The sequence below is a fragment of the Thalassophryne amazonica genome, chromosome 8, assembly GCF_902500255.1.
Source record: "Thalassophryne amazonica chromosome 8, fThaAma1.1, whole genome shotgun sequence".
NCBI classification, from domain to species: Eukaryota; Metazoa; Chordata; class Actinopteri; order Batrachoidiformes; family Batrachoididae; genus Thalassophryne; species Thalassophryne amazonica.
In genome coordinates this window covers 68,603,174-68,621,522 of record NC_047110.1, presented here as the reverse complement: position 1 = coordinate 68,621,522, position 18,349 = coordinate 68,603,174, and the positions used below count along the sequence as shown (strand labels likewise).

Here is an 18,349-nt window from a genome sequence, read left to right as displayed (position 1 = left end):
AAGAAGTCAGTTCAGTTTGTTCGATGTTATACTAGATTAAAGGAGGTGTAGTTGTGCATGAATATTAAGATGCAGGGATGCTGTGGTGACAATTAAGTTTTTAAGCTGATGGGTTCCAAAAAACAAACAAAACAACAAAAAACAGCAATGTGAAACTGAAAAACTGCAATACTTTACATGTACTGAACCCTGACGTTTGTACTTCAAAAAAGTGTGTTCATGTGTTTTTTTAATGTGATTATCCAAAATGCAACATAAAAACTTAAAGTGCATATCTCATTCCATGCAATAATCTTAAAAAAAAAAAAATTAAATTACAACTCATTTTTTCTTCTGAGTCTTTACCTTGTGCGGACCCTGATATAGCTGATAAAAGTAAAATAAGCCGGAATGCATCAGAAAAATGCACGACAGATTAATAGCCATTTTATCCATAATCATTATGTAATGTTTAGAAGCAACTTCTTGCTATCGGAAAGTCACTCTGCTCCGTTTTCCGTCAGTTAGATTCATGCTTGGACTTTTGAGAGTATGTCAGTCCTGGTTGTTTTTTGCTTTCAGAAAAGAAGAAGAAGAAAAAAAAAAAAAAGCCACATCAAGTACGTCTGAATAAGATTGAAAAGCACAAAGTAGTATTAAATGCATACCCTGAGAGATGCATCCCACTTAGTTCTCTATCTGTTTGCACACAGCAGCCATGTAGAATTGCTCTTGCTCCAGTTCCAAAGTTGTTATCTCCTTTCAAAACATCCAAATTATAAGAACACATGATGGTCAGTAAAATTCTGACCACCATTAGCCGCGTTTGTGTTGCCTATATCTGTCTTTTGTGTGTTCACAGTCATTCTTCCTATAAACAGTAGGCATGTGAATCTCATCACTGACAACGGTTCGATACACACCTCAAAACACTACCAGCGATACGATACATATAGCGATACATGATGATACTGACTATGCAATGCCATACGATTCTCCCCTGTTCCCAATTCGATGCGATTTGATATGTATTTGATGGTCGGTTGTAGTTTATTGTTTATTTGTTTGTTTTTTTCCCATTTTATTTGTAATTTTTCAACAGCATTCGACATTGCCAATACAATGTGCAGAATGTATTTGTAGCTGTCTGTTTTTTATACACAAACCCCAACAAACAACATGGGCATATATGTAAACTAAGCAGTTTGAATACAATATTGTTTGTTATACAATGTTTGGAAAGAGGTGTCATTTGATTTAAAATGGCAATTCGCACTGAAGTTATTAATTTAAACTGAAATCTGTATGGCTCTTTGGAGCTGCACGCCTGGTCCCACAAAACAGAGGCTATTATTATTATTATTTCCTTTACATGATGGACAACTTCCTGGTGTTCTGGTGCTCATGCCAGTGGACTTGCCGCTTCTGAAAACCAGCGAAGTAGAGAACCAGTGAACAGCGGGTTGAAGCGCTGCTTCATTGCTTCCAGCTTCAAGCAGACCCACTGCAGCCTGCAGTCAATGTAGAGAAATGATCATTTTCTCGATAAACACCCCCAAGAACAATGGTTTCTCCTGTGTCCCGAACCGTCCGTGGTGCATTCAATGTGCATCGGGAAAAAATAATTGATGCAAGCACGCAGTGAGTGACACAAATAAAAAAGTACAATACATCAATATTTTCACAGTATTTATTTATTTATTTGACATTTTATTTATAGCCCAACCAATATGGATTTTTTGAGGCAGATGCTGATAACGATATTTGGATGAAAAAATGCCGATAATCGATAAATCGGCTGATTTACCGATAGCCAGTAAATCAGCCTATATTATTATTTTTTAAATGAATAAAATGTTCTTTTTTGGACCCTTAACAAAAAAGTATGAGCTAAAAGCTGAAGCTTTGGCCTCATATTGATTAACTTTATAACAGAGAAGAATTTTCAAGTTCAAAAAATGCAAAAATGCAATTGGAGCAGTTAGGGGGCTATTCAAATGGGCCAATTAGTAAGATATCACTCCTGAAAACGATCTTTGCCATATCACGTGAGGTAAATCTGCCCTACAATTGGATTTTGGAAAACCATGTGACGGAGAACCAATTCCGACTGGACACTCATATTGCGCACGTCTTCACACGTCTTCTATGATGGCCGACGGTGGATCAAAAGTCTGCGGAGTTAACTTTTCAGCAAAAAAAGAGTAAGTTTCTATCTCATATCGTTAAAAAGTTATTTACAATTTAATAAAGCTTGGTCCCAGCCGTCGTATACGACGGCGTCGGCCCCAGAGGTTTAATGGTGAACGGCAATAATTCCCAGAACCCTTCTGGATGAGCAGTGAATCTGAATGTTTCAACCTCTTAGCAGTAAACAAAAGTTTTTCATGCTAGAAATAAGGTCTACACAACGTGGGCTTAATAAAAAGCGTGACCGACGCAATGAAGCACATTTGATAAATTACTACATAAACTGAGTTAATAAAACTGAGTTGAACTGAAACGGGAGAAATGTGGGGTGAATGTAATTGCAAAGTTATTACAAACAACGTCCTTATAAACTTACTTGTATGCTTTTGTCAGCCGATCAGTGCAGTGTGACGGCGAACTACAGGGGCCGGTGATGAACACATTTAAGCAGGGGTGTAAGCAGCTCTCAGTTGAATGGAGTCAGAGCTCCATCTACTGGACAAACGGTGCAAGGACATTTTACATTGCCGACACAAACATTATTTCGGTAACTGTTCTGTTTATGAGAAATTATCGGCGTTCTGTCGGCAAAGTTTCGGCCGATAGTGAGTACTTTGAAAAGGGCTTATATCGGCCGATAATATCGGCCAGCCAATATTTCGTTTGGGCTCTACTTTTATTTATGAAAGATATGCACTTTAAGACAATGTTTTTTGCATTGTCCAAACTATAGATCTTCAAGACGGTTGTTGAACATTCATTCATTCATCTTCTACCACTTAGTCCATTTAAGGAAAGTTGCGGGGGGCTGGAGCCTATCCCAGCAGCCATAGAGCACGAGGCGGGGTACACCCAGGACAGGACGTCAGTCTGTCGCAGGGCCACAAACAGACAAACAAACACACACACCTACGGACAATTTAAAGATTCCAATCCACCTAACCTGCATGTCTTTGGATGTGGGAGGAAACAGGAGCACCCGGAGGAAACCCACGCAAACATAGGGAGAACATGCAAACTCCACACAGAAAGGCCACGGGAATTGAACCCACGACCTTCTTGCTGTGAGGCAACAGTGCTAACCACTAATCCACCTTGCCGCCCTGTTGTTGAACATCTCTGGTGATATTATCCTATATTTTTTAGTTTTTGGAAGTCTTTTGTTTTATAACTGTATGAGGAAACAAGACAGTGCTGTGATTTGAACTGAACCCTGAATGTACCATTACACCCTTAAAGGTTAACCTGTAGCCTGATTCACCAATGACCAACAGACTTTCTCACATATTTCTGTTGAAATGTCAGCCTACAACCTCATGTCTCAGTAATATTCTTTTGCTGAGAAATGTTTTTTTTCCTCAGCTTATAATATCCTACCTATCACTTTGTTGTAGCATCTCTTGTTGGGGAAAGTGTAGTGACACGGACCCACAACAGGGGGCGCAAATGAACGGTCAATAGATGAGCCAAAAGGTAACAATTTAATGTTGTGAATGTGCACAACGAACATACAGACAATCTCAGAATCTGATAGCAGTCAATACACAAAAGTGACGTGTGGGCAGGCTCGAGGATAGAAGACGTCTGTCCTGAGAAGAGCCGGAACCACACGATTTCCGCCGCCACCGAACCTGGTGAATACTGGAGCCGCCAAGTCACGAATTCCCAGGTGATCACCGTCCCCGACTGTCGGATCTGGTACTGCTGGCGAGGAGCACAAACAGTGAGATGTGGGTGTGTGCACACCCAGTAACAAAAACAGTCAGAAGGTGGAAAGTCACCTCCACCTCTAATCACACACTCGTGCAGCTCCTGTTAACCACTTATCTGGTTGGGGTGTGAAGCGAAGCCGTTGCTGATAACACAAAAAAAACGCCAATCCCACAGATAAGGCAACACCCACAGGAAAACGGCTGCAAAGAAGTTCAGACTATAAAGTCAGTGTTAAGTTCAGATACAGCAGAGAATATTACCTTCACAGGTAGATGATATCTCGGCAGCGAGGTGGAGATGACATCCGGCTTTTATGGAGTGATGAAATGATGGGTGACAGCTGTCATGAGTTGATGTGTGACAGCTGTCACTCCCGGTTGTGTCCGTGGCGGCAGCGCCCTCTCGTGCCTGAAGCCCGCACTTCAGGCAGGGCGCCCTCTGGTGGTGGGCCAGCAGTACTTCCTCTTCTGGCGGCCCACACAACATCTCTCTTTTGAAAGTTAAAACTGGTATGAGTTGAGTTGCATAATATTTGCTGTACTTGGTGTACTCCGGAGTATTATGCACTTTTGCGACTAGTTTGAGAAGTCCTGTGACTTATACTCAGGTATGACGTGTATGCTGAAAAGTCATGCATTTGTTATTTATATGACTACTACGATTACTATTTATGCAAGGCTTTCTCAGGAATCAAAGCTCTACACAAGAATAAATGCTAATATTAAAATCCCATTACAACAGTGTAAAAATCTCAAATTAAAGAGTTAATATAGGAAAAAGTGTGTTGTTTTTTTTTTGTTTTTTTTTTTTCCCTTTTCAAGAGGCATTTTTTAATTTATTTTTTGGCACGTGCAACTTATACTTGGGAAAATATGCTGTTTTTGAATGGCTGATTGTTTGCAGTTATCATGCACATGTATCAGCACTGTGGTTTAAGCTGTGAATTCAGTGTAATTAAATTCAAATCACTTCAGTGTGTTCAATTATATTTATTTAACTTAGAGGTCTGTGATCAAGCCACGCTGCCATGCTAGCTAGTTGCATGTGTTATATATGAGTATGGGGGGGGGGGGGGGGGGAAAGTACCTGCATTAACAAACTGGTCAATTTCTGTGCCGAAGAGCCCAGCAGGTCTGTTTATATAAGTATGTAACTGACAGATATGATATACCGTAATTTCTAGAGCGCACCTGAATATTAACCGCACCCACCAATTTTAAAAAGAAAAAAGAAATTGTACATAAATAAGCCGCACTTGTCTATAAGCCGTGGGCCTCCACATTGTAATATGAGATAATTACACAGAAAGATGTTAAAACAGAAACATTTTTTTTTTTTTTTTTTTACTTTAAGCTCGAGTTTGCTTTAAAATAATTGTTAAAATGCTTTAGACTGGCTAAGAGATAATGAGGTTTTAGTTAGTATTTAGCTTTTCTGGGTAGACTTCAAGCATCTTTTAATCCAATTATGATATGTTTTGGAATTGGTTTAAAATAGCTCTAAACCAATAGCGAATTAAAAATTGAGAAATTGTGTCTGTAATCGATTACATTTGGACTTTGGACAGATAATATGAAGATGCAGCCGTGATTTGTGGGAAACTCTGATGAGCATTACAAAAAACTATATGGGATAAAACATATTTTGTTAGTCACAGCCTGAGAGTTATTATGTTAGTATTAAATTGTAGTTATGTTTTTCACTGCTTATTGGAGCTTTCTACTCTTCTGGTGGAATTTACATTCCCATACCATTTGGCTGGTAGTGATTTTTGAAGCAAAGTAGTAAAGCACCCTTCAATCTGCTGTCATTAGCTTCTGTGCTGCCCCCAGCGTCACCAGTAATGGGCTTTGTTGCTCATGATCGCCATCACGTAAGCTCTTATGTCTAATGAGTGGATGAGTGATTCTAACAGTGCTCTTGAAATGAGTATCATTTTAACAATTTATGTCGTGTATTAGTCAATGGAATGAGCATGACATCAGTGAAGACACAGATAGTGCCTTCATGAATGTCTTTCTCTTGCAAGCACGAACTGTTGCGCTAACCTCAAAGACCCCAAATGTTCTGTCTTGCCATTATGCAAAAACACGCAGCCGCTCAAGATGCGTGATGATATCATCATTAAATGTGAGTAACTGTTAATCAAGGACAGGATCGTCCACCAGGGCAAAAGATAGATGATTTTCCATGATGACTACAACTGTAGACACTTGTTTGTTAAATGTTTCAGTCTGCGATATGTTATGTTTTCGTGCCCCGCTCCTCTCTGTAAATGTGCGTGAGTGCATGTCAGTATTTTAGTACAAGTTGTCAGTGGAAAGGGAGAATTGAGAGGTGGTGATGGTGTGAGAAACGGGCAGCTGCAGCATCTTTTCACTGCACTTCTCATCCCACTTCAGTCTCTCCTTCCAGGAGAAATGTGGAGTGTGTGGGCGAGTCAGATCTGCAATTAACACTAGTTGTCAGAAAGAGAATGCTGCCGTTTACACGATGCCACTGAATCACTGAGTAAAGCTCTTTCTCCTCCATTCTTCTCCTACGAGGGCATTTTACGAAGGAAGACACATTCCAGAAAGCTGAATAGAAAAGATGCATTAAATGAAACATTAAAGTACTGTAAACATTTTTAGGTGAATAAGAGGACAATGATTTTTTTATTATGTAAAAGCCAAGACGTGCTTTTAACTATACAATTTTTTTTCATAACATCAGAGAACTACAGTTTTATTTAAGTTGACTTCACTAATCTCTCGTATGACCTACAGTTTGATTAATATTATAATATTTTGTGTATGACTGAATTGGCATGTGTGTAGTCGGCTGTGCATTTTTAGTTGCTGTCAGTAGAAGCCAATTTGTATATTACCTATGGTTTACTTAAATATATTATGGCTCTCATTTTGGTTTGGTTCAGAAAACTGGATGAAATAATTACTTAAATATTCCCATTCTTGAACAGAAAAAATAAAACCTCAAAAACATTTTTCAGGACCGTGGCACAAATGTCTTTGCAGTGAAGTGATAGAAGGCTCTCAGCTCTCTCTTTTCTTTGTAATAATGTAATTTGTCATCTTTTTGTACTTCTCTTCCTTTGAATAGTATCTGTGTTTATTTTCAAGCTCAGTAACCATTAAGTATCTTTATCAAATGTATCTTGGTAACATGATTCATTGTTTATTGGTGCTTCATCATTAATATAGAGATTCCAGCGTTCTCTTGTGAGACCTGGAGGATGGATGCAGAATCTTGAGCCTTGCGGATAATGTTTTAGACCACAGTTAATTCCACTGCACTTGAGACTGAGAGAAAGTCTGTTAGTCAAACTCAAAAATACTTATATATATATGCATCTAACAATTTTTTCAATAAATGTATGGTAAAAAGTTGTAAAATTTGGTATATTGACTGGGGACAGTATTGTCATTCTTCGCACCAAGTTTTATTCAGTGCTCTAGCACCACCAATACCTCAAATTTGGAGGTATGTTTATGTATGCATCTTTTGTACCATATGCATGATTTTCAAAAATCACCAGCAGTTCAGTTCCTTGGATCAAGCCATCAAAATGGATTTGGTTTCTTATGTTTGTGTGGGTTATTCTATCCGGTGTGTGTGTGTGTGTGTGTGTGTGTGTGTGTGTGTGTGTGTGTGTGTGTGTGTGTGTGTGTGTGTGTGTGTGTGTGTGTGTGTGTGATGTAAAGCATTTTCACAGGCCACAAGTGTTTTTCATTCTTCACAAGTGTACCACTGTTTGATTTTTCCAAATCATTCATCCATTAGAATCTAAGGAATTTGGTCACAAAACTTCCAAATAGGAAGAAATGTTAACAAATCTCAGCAATACTTTGATGTATCACAACCAACAAACTTGGTTCATGGGACTCCATTGAGTGTCGGGGAAAAAAGCACAAAAAGGCTTTTTTAAGCTGTAGGGGGTGCTGCTATTGGGAGGGGGGGTGCTTAGCCATGAGTTTTGTTCTTTTCAGCAGCCGTTGCACTGTGACATATTGAGGAAACATATGAGCAATGAACATGAATTTTAGATGTCCGTTTATTGTCCTATTCAAATCTTTTTCTTTTTCATTAAATGCGTTCCATATCAGCTTATGTCAGCCGTGCATGCTCAAAACTTTGAGTGGACATGAGACGGCGAGCTTCCCTGGTGGTTGCATGTTTTTTTTGTTTTTTTGCCGTTTTGTCCTGGACTTGTTCGTAGCTTGCCAGTGGTGTGTACGGTAGACGTTAGTTTTATCTGTGTGTTATCTGTTTGTCTTCTGTTCACTTCCGGAAGCACTGTACACTCACGTTCAGTGGTTGTTCACACATTCCCCAAAGTCACAGGAGACAGATTAGGGGATTTTTCCACTAGACAATTTATTTCAATCTGTTACTAATGAGTTTACTCAGTCCCTCACAGTGTGACTACACCTTTAAGAAGAAATATGTTTTTAGCCTCTTTCTCATTTTGATGAATCTCCTGGCAGTTTTCCACTGTGGCATAGAAATGGAATACTATTTTGCTGATACAGAAATATCACTTTGTCTTGCTACTCATTTTTTTTATGAAATATCATATAAATGTTATGCATATTTTAATGTGGGAACACGGCTAGACAACATCTGTTGTTACTGCTACATAACAGAGTAACTACACACAGAAAATGTTACGATTGCACAGTAAAAATGACTGCAAATATTTCATGTGACATAAAACATTCAATTATCGTGCACCCGCTCTGTGGAACGGTCTTCCTGCTACCGTGAGGCAGTTGGAGTCATGGACAGTTTTAAGTCAAGACTTCTCTTTCTTATGAATAGCTTTTATTGTTTTATCTGTTTTATTCTTTTGTGTTTTTAATTATGTATTTGAATTTTTTATTTTTTACTTATTTGTTTTAAATTTTATGTTGAACTGTTCTGTGTGAGGCGCCTTGAGGCAGCTTTTGTTGTGATTTGGCACTTTTATAAGCTGATTAAATTAAATTATTAAAAAAGTCAAAGATGTCATCCTGAAATAACTGACACATAATTGATAGAAGATGTGGCCCTGCTCTATATCAGCGTCCTGTCCAGGCTGTACGGTCCCCACCTCCTGCCCAATGACCACAGGAAAAGGCTCTAGCTTCTTTGTGACCCTTAACTGGAATAGGTGGGCTTAGAAAATGAATAAATAAATAATTGATAGAGGTGATTTAACCTTACTTGGAGTGGGACCACACTCAAAAAATTGAAACATTGATTTTATCTAAATTTATTTAAGCTACAAGTTCAACAAATTTAGTTTGGCTAGTTGGTGAACTCAAGCTAAATTAACTTTTATTAAACAAAAAAATTAACATAAGATACTTTCAATAATGTGAAAACAGAAAGTGCACAACACACGTCATTCATTTTATGAGTCCATATATTCTCACTTCAGTCTATTTTACTCTTTAGTACTGATTGTGTGTGTCATAAGGATGCAACAATTTTTTTAGCATTCCATTGCATTGTAGTCATGTTGGAAAGTTAAAGATAGAAGAAAAACAACAATCCAAAATGGAATCACGATTTTTAGAGAATCTATGAATATCTATGTGTGTGTATACACACACGCACGCGCGCACGCATATATATATATATATATGTATGTATGTATATGTATATGTATGTATGTATATGTGTTTGTGTGTGTATGGGTGAACCAAATGTTGGATACTTTGTTGACAATCTCCATTGTTGTTAAGGCTCCCTGTTAGCCAGTTCACAGGGTGGATGTATCACTCTCAGTGGTACTAGTTATACAGCAAGTATAAAACTGTCCTGCCCTTGACGGAGACCTGTTGTGGTAAGCCACCCCATTCTTCGCACTCAGCACATGCGCTGCTGAACAAGGCACAGCAGCTTAAGGCCTCACCGTGTTTTCCTGTCTGCTCTGCTCTTTCACACGGCCTGACTGGAGGTCTTCTCACCCCTTCCACATGTACCAGAGAATCAACAGTAAGATCCTCAAGCAGAGCAACACTCTAAATCTGCTGTTAATCTTCTTTTGCCGCAAGGATTTTACTCTCTCTTACTTCATATTCACACCCATCACTTACAGTAACTCTGAAAGCAAACACTTGACCTGGACTTTTATTCTATATGCTTATACTTGTAGCCACAATAATGTTCTGTAATAACCATAATCACAGTTGTTGTTTGTCTTAAAGTTCACTTCTGTACTTTGTAATTATCGTGTTTTTCTGACGCATTGAGCACCATACATAATTTACCTAAGTTTATGGCGGCTTTTTGACAGGCCACCTTCTGTAATGTGCAGAGAGGACATTCACACTAACTGTGGTTTGGGGGTGTAGAATGTGGAAGCATGTGGTGGAGAAATGGTGATGACTTTGAGAAGTCACGTCATTTCGCACCTTTGTAAAAGGCTCTTCCTCCGACTTTGGCTTTCTGGTGTGTAAAAAAAACAAACAAAAAAACACAGAATCACGCTATGCATCATTGTACTAGTGAGTGAGCCATACTTACGAGACATGCAGCCTACGTCTCCTGTGGTTTGAGTCGTCAGTGTTTTTTAGTTTGTTGTGTAGGTGAAACATCTAGAGAGCCTTGGGCTGCAACTAACAATTATTTTCAATATTTGTGCGATTTGTTAATTATTTAAGTCCATAAAATGTAAAAAAAAATAAAAAAATAAAAAAAATGGTGGAAAATGTTGATCACTGTTCTCCAGCACCCAAATTGAGGCCTTCAAATATCTTGTTTTATCCACAACACAAAGATATTCAGTTTAGTACCAGATATGCGTAAAGCAGCTCATAAAATAAACCAGAAAATATTAACTATTAAGAAGCAGAAATCAAAGAATTTGGATTTTTAAAAAATGACCTAAAATGATTAATGATCAAAATACTTGATTAATAATTGATTAATCACTGCAACTGTGCTGGAGACATAACAAAGCAACTCAAGCCTTTGAAAAGCACCTATAAGGATTTTTTTTTAATTTATTTTTTTTACCAATGATCAACTGAACTTGTCATCATATCACCAACATTCCACAAACTTCATACAGCTTGACAAACAAGGACATTTCTTAATACCTCCCTATAATAATTATATCTGGGATTACACAGAGTATTTACCATGTCTGTATGAAGTTTGTTTTGTTTCTTTAATAAGGGTGGTTTACTTTTTGAAACAATGCTTTTACATTGACTTTCAGACAAAGGTTTTCACAGAAATATGAAATTATGCAATAATGTATATGAATATAGCTGCAAGCAGTGATGAAGGGGTAAGCAGCACCCCCTAGAGGTTAAGTGATGCCATTTTGTTGCGTTTCCTCACTGAGGTCTGGAGCTCTAGTGCCAGCTTTGGTTTTGATACGTCAAAGTGAGCGTTGCAGAGATATAACTTCACTTTCTCTTTCACAGATTTGTCACCGGTTTCAATGCACTGTGATGGATGAACACTTTGAAAAATAAAGCAGGCGTATGATGGAGCTGTGACTCAGCATTGGGAACAAGTTTTGAAAATGTGACAAAATTTGTGGCCTGTGAAATATTTTTAGCCCCCCCCCCACCACCACCACCACCACCAAAAAAAAAAAATCCAACAGTGGGGCAGAAAATGACATCATATGTTTCATAACTTGCTGGCGTAAACACATCTCTAAAGTGGATCCATTTGTGGCTGAGCGCCACAAGAGGTGCAGGCAAGAAACTTGGTGGAAAGATTGACAGGACTGTCCCGACTAGTTGTACCAAATTTGAAATCATGTGATTATACTGTAGTTTTCAAACAATGTCTGATGGATGGACGGACGTATGCACGGATGGACGGACCATGTTTCTGTATCTGCTGTGCTAGCCTATATGCCATCTGGGATTAATAATAGCTGGTGGCTAGTACCCGACGGCACTGTGGCGATAAGTATGAAGTTTAATCATGTATAAGCCAAAACTGAAAAAAATTAGGATTTAATAGGAACTTAAGAAAGACATCTCTTTGCTGAGTTGCATTTTAGCTGAACTTTAATGAGACTTTGAAGAAAACATAAATCAAAGGAATATATTATAATCTAATTTACTACATCAAAAGATCTTCCATGATTGCTAATGTACTCCACTACACTGAATTCCTGATGTTGTACATTTTAAAAACCATCCTCACTGGAGAATTAAATCTTTGCCTTGTATCAAGTTGGTAGAGTAAAAGTACCACAAACAGACAAACAAATCAATTGTATGAAAACTTTCTTCAAAGTCGGGTAAGCCCTGTGTGAATAAGCCGTTTACTATGTTGTTATTTAGTTCTAAAATAAGCCATTTGAAATGCCAGTTGCTGCTGTTATAGTGAAAATCAGGCATGGTTTCATTCTACAGTTATTGTCTTTATCATATTGTATGTCAGATCTGCAGTAACCATGCAAAGCTTACCATTTTGTTGTTCAGCTGATGTTTTGATTTTATCCCAGGCATGAAAAACCATTTTAATTATTATTTTTATATTTTTTATTTAGCCAGACAGTCAGTGTTCAATGCCATTCCCAAGCTTCATACAAGAGAAATGGACTGCAATTGATGATTATTTGCAATATTAATTTATATTGGGCCGCACGGTGGCTTAGTGGTTAGCACTGTTGCCTCACAGCAAGAAGCTCATGGAACGGATTCCCCCTGTGGCCTTTCTGTGTGGAGTTTGCATGTTCGTGTTTGCGAGGGTTCCCTCCAGGTACTCTGGCTTCCTCCCACACCCAAAGACATGCAGGTTATGTGAAATGGAAACTTTATAATTGTCCAGGTCTCCCTTGCAAAAGAGGTGTCAGTCTCAATGGGACTAACCTGGTTAAATAAAGGTTAAATTTAAACTTATATGTTGATTATTTTTACAGCTAATTGATTAATAATTAATAATTGTCTATAAAAGAGTTGAAAGCAACCACTTTGCTTGCTGAACATACTGTTAAACTGATGTCGGTCAAGTAGTCAAAACCATTTAGAAAGTTTAAATACAGTTTATACTCATTTACCCTACTTTAATTTAACTACTTTAAATCTTGTTTAAAGCAGTGTATGTCTTTTTTTTAAAACAAATGCTAACAGAACCCCACTTTAAACTATTGATTGTCAAATTAATTCAATTTTTTTTCTTGATACAATAATTGATTGATTGAAACACTAAAATGGGATCCCTTCTTTACCACAACAATGTACAGTCATAAACATGAGACACGGAAAAAGCAAATATGCAAATTCTTAAACTTGTCACAAGTGGTTAGTTTGGTTAATTCCCAAACAGAAGGTCACTGCTTCAAGGCCATTGGTGCCAAATTCTGTGTGTACATCTGTCATTAGAAAGGGCATCTGGCATAAAATTTTAGCCAGATCAACACGTGAATCCATGGCAGATCAGCTGGGGTGACCTCAAGCAAAGCAGGAGCAGCCAAAAGAAGAATAACATGTCTAAAGTCCAACCTTACAAAGAAGGCAGGTCAGCTGCCATCATTTTTCAAGTGCTACATGAAATATACTTCCTGTTTTACAATGGCATCGTTTGTTTCACAGGATGATGATGATCACAGGGGTCTGCCCGTAGGAGTTTTTGTGCAGAGATACAGAAATAAAAAGAAGCTCCATTATGTTACCATAGACAGTTTAGGGTTCATTTGAAGAAGAGTGTTGCTGTAGATACAACTGTGAGAATTGGGTGTCACAGTTCGGAGAGCAAGCCCATATATTTGTCCACAAACTGCTCACGGCAGTATTGTCTCTCGAGCAGCTGGACTAGTCCTGTGGCCTATGAGCTGTTTGTCTGTCTGAGAAGCCATGAAAACCACAACAACTTAGTCACTTGGAAGTGGGGGTGGAGGATGTAATTCCTCCCATTATTCTGTTTCTCGCATCAGGCATACAAACAAGGAAGGGAAATGACCCAGCCCTAATGCTTTGGAGGGTTCTTCTCCATCTCTTGTCCATTACTTCTTTGTACTATAGGTGTACCAATTGTTATGTGACAGTGTGTGTTGCAACAGATCATAATTGATCGTATGCATGTAAATGGTAAAATGGTAAATGGACCGGATTTATATAGCGCTTTTCCATCTGCACCAGATGCTCAAGCGCTTTACAATAATGCCTCACATTAACCCTGATGTCAGGGTGCTGCCATACAAGGCACTCACTACACACCAGGAGCAACTAGGGGATTAAGGATTAACAGGATGCACCTGAACTCAGTTTTGAGCTTCATGGCAAAGGCTGTGAATACTTTTGTGCATGTGATTTCTTAATTTTTTTAAAATTATTATTTTAAATAAGTCTGCAAAAAAAAAAAAAAAAAAAAAAAAAAAGGGACGAAGTCACCATCAAGTCACTCTAAAGTCATGAATCAGCAAGTCCCAAATCAAGTCTCAAATCATAATGACCACCAATTGTTTGCAAGCTGAATTAGAAACTTGACTTGGGACTTGCAGATTGATGACTTGAGAATGACTTGACAGTGACTTCATCCCACCTCTGCTTATGCTCATATGATTTCTTACTTATTTCATTTTTAATAAATTTGCAAAAAAAAAAAAAAAAACTTTTCACATTGTCATTATGGGGTATTGTGTGTAGAAATTTGAGGAAAAAAAAAATGAATTTCATCCATTTTGGAATAAGGCTGTAACATAACGAAATGTGAAGAAAGTGATGCTCTGTGAATACTTTCCGGGGCAGTTTATATGTTGTCAGCATTAACAACTCACTCACTTATCTTCAACCACTTACTCCAATTAGGGGTTGTGGGGGGCTGGAGCCTATCCCAGCAGTTATATAAAGTGTAAGGCAGGGTACACCCTGGACAGGGCGCCAGTCTGTCCAGACAAACAAACACACCTGCACGCACACCCGTGGACAATTTAAAGTTTCCAATCCACCTAACCTGCACCTGTTTGGATGTGGGAGGAAGCCGGAGCACCTGGAGAGAACCCATGCAAACATGGGGAGAAATTCCACACAGAAAGGCCAAAGGCGGGAATCGATCCCATGATGTCCTTGCTGTGAGGCAACAGTGCTAACCACTAATCCACTGTGCTGCGCATTACCAACTATCATGGCCAAAATATCAAAGCTGGTGTTCCCTCACAATGAATGTGATACTCCTCAGGGCTCTACGTTTAGCTTGAGAGGTCACTTGCCATGCCGGGCAAGTTGGGGGTCAGATCTTCTTGTCGCATGGCAAGTAAACAGATTTAACCCAATAATCTAAATGTGTGTGTGTATGTATGTATGTATGTGTGTATATATATATATATATATATATATATATATATGTATGTGTGTTATTGAGTATCTCCTGATACAAAGTCCCCATCTTTCCTACATTTTGCTCTTGCACAGAAACATATTGCAAGCACATTAAAAATCAGTCCATTGCGCATGCTTGACAAGTTAGCAGCCCTGTCTTGCATTAAGGGGAAAACAATATCAGCGCAAAAAAAAAAAAAAAAAAAAAAATCACCTTTTAGTAAAAGCTACTCCTTTCACTCCTTTCACTTTTTTTTTTTTTTTTTTTTTTAACTTATTTACCTAATGTGGAAAGCACTACATGATTGCCAGGTAAAACGGTTTAATCCATGTGCGCCATTGTCAGAAACAGATGTTTGACGTATCAAATAACGCAAAAAAAAGTTTTTTTGTTTTTTTTTTTAGTTGCTGCAGGTCCTGTACCGTCCATGGTTTTCACACAACCAGAGCTCATGTACAGACTTTAAAGGAAATACAAAGCATTCACTGAGGAAATGCAAAGCTATCACACTGTGAGACGACGTAAACTGTTGTGTGCATGTTTTTTTTTTTTCTTCACATTCCGGAGCCGTGCATCCAGCGGTAAAATGGACTGTATGTGTATAGCGCTTTTCCATCTGCATCAGAAGCTCCAAATGCTTTCCAATTATGCCTCACATTCACCCATTTATGTACACACACACACACCCTGATGTCAGGGTGCTGCCATGCACTGCGCTCACTACACACCGGGAGCAACTAGGGGATTAAGTACCTTGGCCAAGGGCCCTTAGTGATTTTCTGGTCTGGCTGGGTTTTGAACCGAGGATCCTTTGGTATGAAGCCCAACGCTTAACCACTAGACCATCACTTCCCCGGTACACATAATATCTTGCATCCAGCCTTGTTTTTTTATGTCAGAATGGCGTAAATGAGTATCCTGAGAGGAAACACTTCTGCCACACCAGGAGCATCACTGAAATACATGTATTTTTGATCAGAATCTAAATGTGGCTGAAAATTAACTTGCCACATCAGGCAAGAGAGGGACATGAAGCGCTAGTCTGACAGCACTCTTCACTAGCCACTGTCGAGCGGACAAGCATTACTGTTGAACCCTGCTCCTTATGAGTCTCTGCAACTAACCACTCCTTTGACGCAGTCATTCAAGTGATACTCAAGGATCCTTTGAAGAGACCTCGAACCAAAGAGCTGCCTTAAGCCCAGTACATACACTGTCAGATTTCAGCACTCTTATAAGTTCAGTGAAAGCCTTGTATCTGTCCAACAACATTGTGACTCCAGAAGCTCTTCCTATACGTCTCATGAATGCCACTGCCGAGTTAAGTAAATTTTTCTACAGCTTCAACACTTTGCACTGGATACAGATACAGTTCTGATGGCTGAGTCCAGGAAATCATTGCATTGATGGAAGGCAGCAGCAGAGTTTCTCCCATGGAGTGTGGAAACAGAAGTTCTGTTTTGTTGTCAAGCTTTACAAAAAAGTTACATGACGTGCCAATACTGTCGTAAACTACCCAATAAATTATCTGTAGGCTGGATACTTACAGTCTGTGGCTGATGAGGTCCTTAATCCCCAAACTGCTTCCAATGTGCAGTTGTGCACCTTACGTTGGAGCACGCTGACATCAGTGTGTGTAAATCATTAATGTAAATCGCTTTTTATCATTGCGTCAGATGGCAAAGTGCTATTGAAATTCAGACCATTTATTTACAATGTAAATTTAATGAAAACACATCTTGCAAATAAAAAAAAAAAACATTTTTTTGTAGTGAATGTAATCGCATTTGATTAAGGTCAAAAGTCAAAAACTAAGTTTTGCAAAAAAGTGGCAGTTGGGTTTTGAGTAATCCTGCTAACAAACCATCAGCCAAACATCACAGATAGAGGTGAAAACATCCTTAACAAGGGTACCTGCTGTAGCAACAGTACAACCAGTTACAGCACAGATTTTTAAATCAATGTCTTGTAGGTTTTTTTTTAAGCATTTATTTTATTTTGCAATTAGTAATTTTGTAAATCTAGGGCATTCATAAAGTATTGTGATTGCGGTTTCAGTCTCTAGATCCCAGCCCTGCAGTGTGACTGTGATTGTGAGTGAGGTGTTGAGTCTGCCTGCTGCTTGTGCGCCTGCCCCGTCTGTCCTCTTCCTTTATCCCAGTCCACTTTCCATCTGTGTGCTGTGGGCTGCAAATCTAGGTGAACATGGTGTGGTGTTTCCACCGGTGAGCGATTGCCAGCCTCGATTTATGTCAAACTGTGTTGATCTTGACTTTGAGTCCCCTGAACCTCTGCCACTGGTCCAACTGTTGTGTCCAGAATGTATATGGTGACGGCATCATTAGCCTTTGGCCTCAGGACCGCAGGCTATCAGTAAACAGTTTGGCTGAAAGGACTGCAGGAGAGGCAGGCAGCAGAGCCGATGGGTGTCTGTCTCTTTCCTTCTGTGTTTCTCTTGTTTGCTTACAGTGTTCATGTGACAACAAGCACACATCATCTGATTTCAGAAAAAAACAGGGGACTGTAGCTGCAGAAATACTCTTCAGATTTTGCTTCTTAGAATGCCATACAAGATTTAATATTTAATATTTTTATTTTTCAGATTGAATGTTTTGAAACAGTTGTGAAATGATGCTTCCTTTGATTGACTCTTGCTGATTCTACAGTTTAAAAAAAATCGTTCACAAAAGTAGATTCACAAGCAGTGTCTATTAATAATTCAAAATAAAGGTTGTTTTGTTTTATAGATCCTGACATCATTGATTTTTAAAACCTACTAATCTATTTGATTTTCTATTGTATTAAGTGTACAAATTGTGTCATACCTCAGTTCATTATTGAGTTGTTCCATTTTAAATATAGTCTGTATATTACAGGATTTATATTAATGCTTTCCTTAATAATTCAAAATATAGGTTGTTTAGTTTTATAGATCCTGACATCATTGACTTTTAAAAGCTACTAATGTATTTGATTTTCTGCATATTGTATTAAGTGTACAAATTGTGTCATACCTCAGTTCATTATTGAGTTGTTCCATTTTAAATATAATGTGTATCTTACAGGATTTATATCATTAATACTTTCCTTTTACAACATAAATTTGCGAGGTGAAAAAAAATCAATGGTAGCGAGTCTTCACTGTTGCTGTGACTCATGGCCATCTTCACTGCTCGGATTGCATAAA

The 18,349-nt window shown here is 38.5% G+C and overlaps 1 protein-coding gene across 5 annotated transcripts in view; it reads left to right on the top strand.

Annotated features, from left to right (window-relative positions):
* The window catches only part of mef2aa (myocyte enhancer factor 2aa), a 186,008-nt gene that overhangs the window by 15,012 nt on the left and 152,647 nt on the right, over window positions 1-18,349 (top strand). The window lies entirely within an intron of this gene.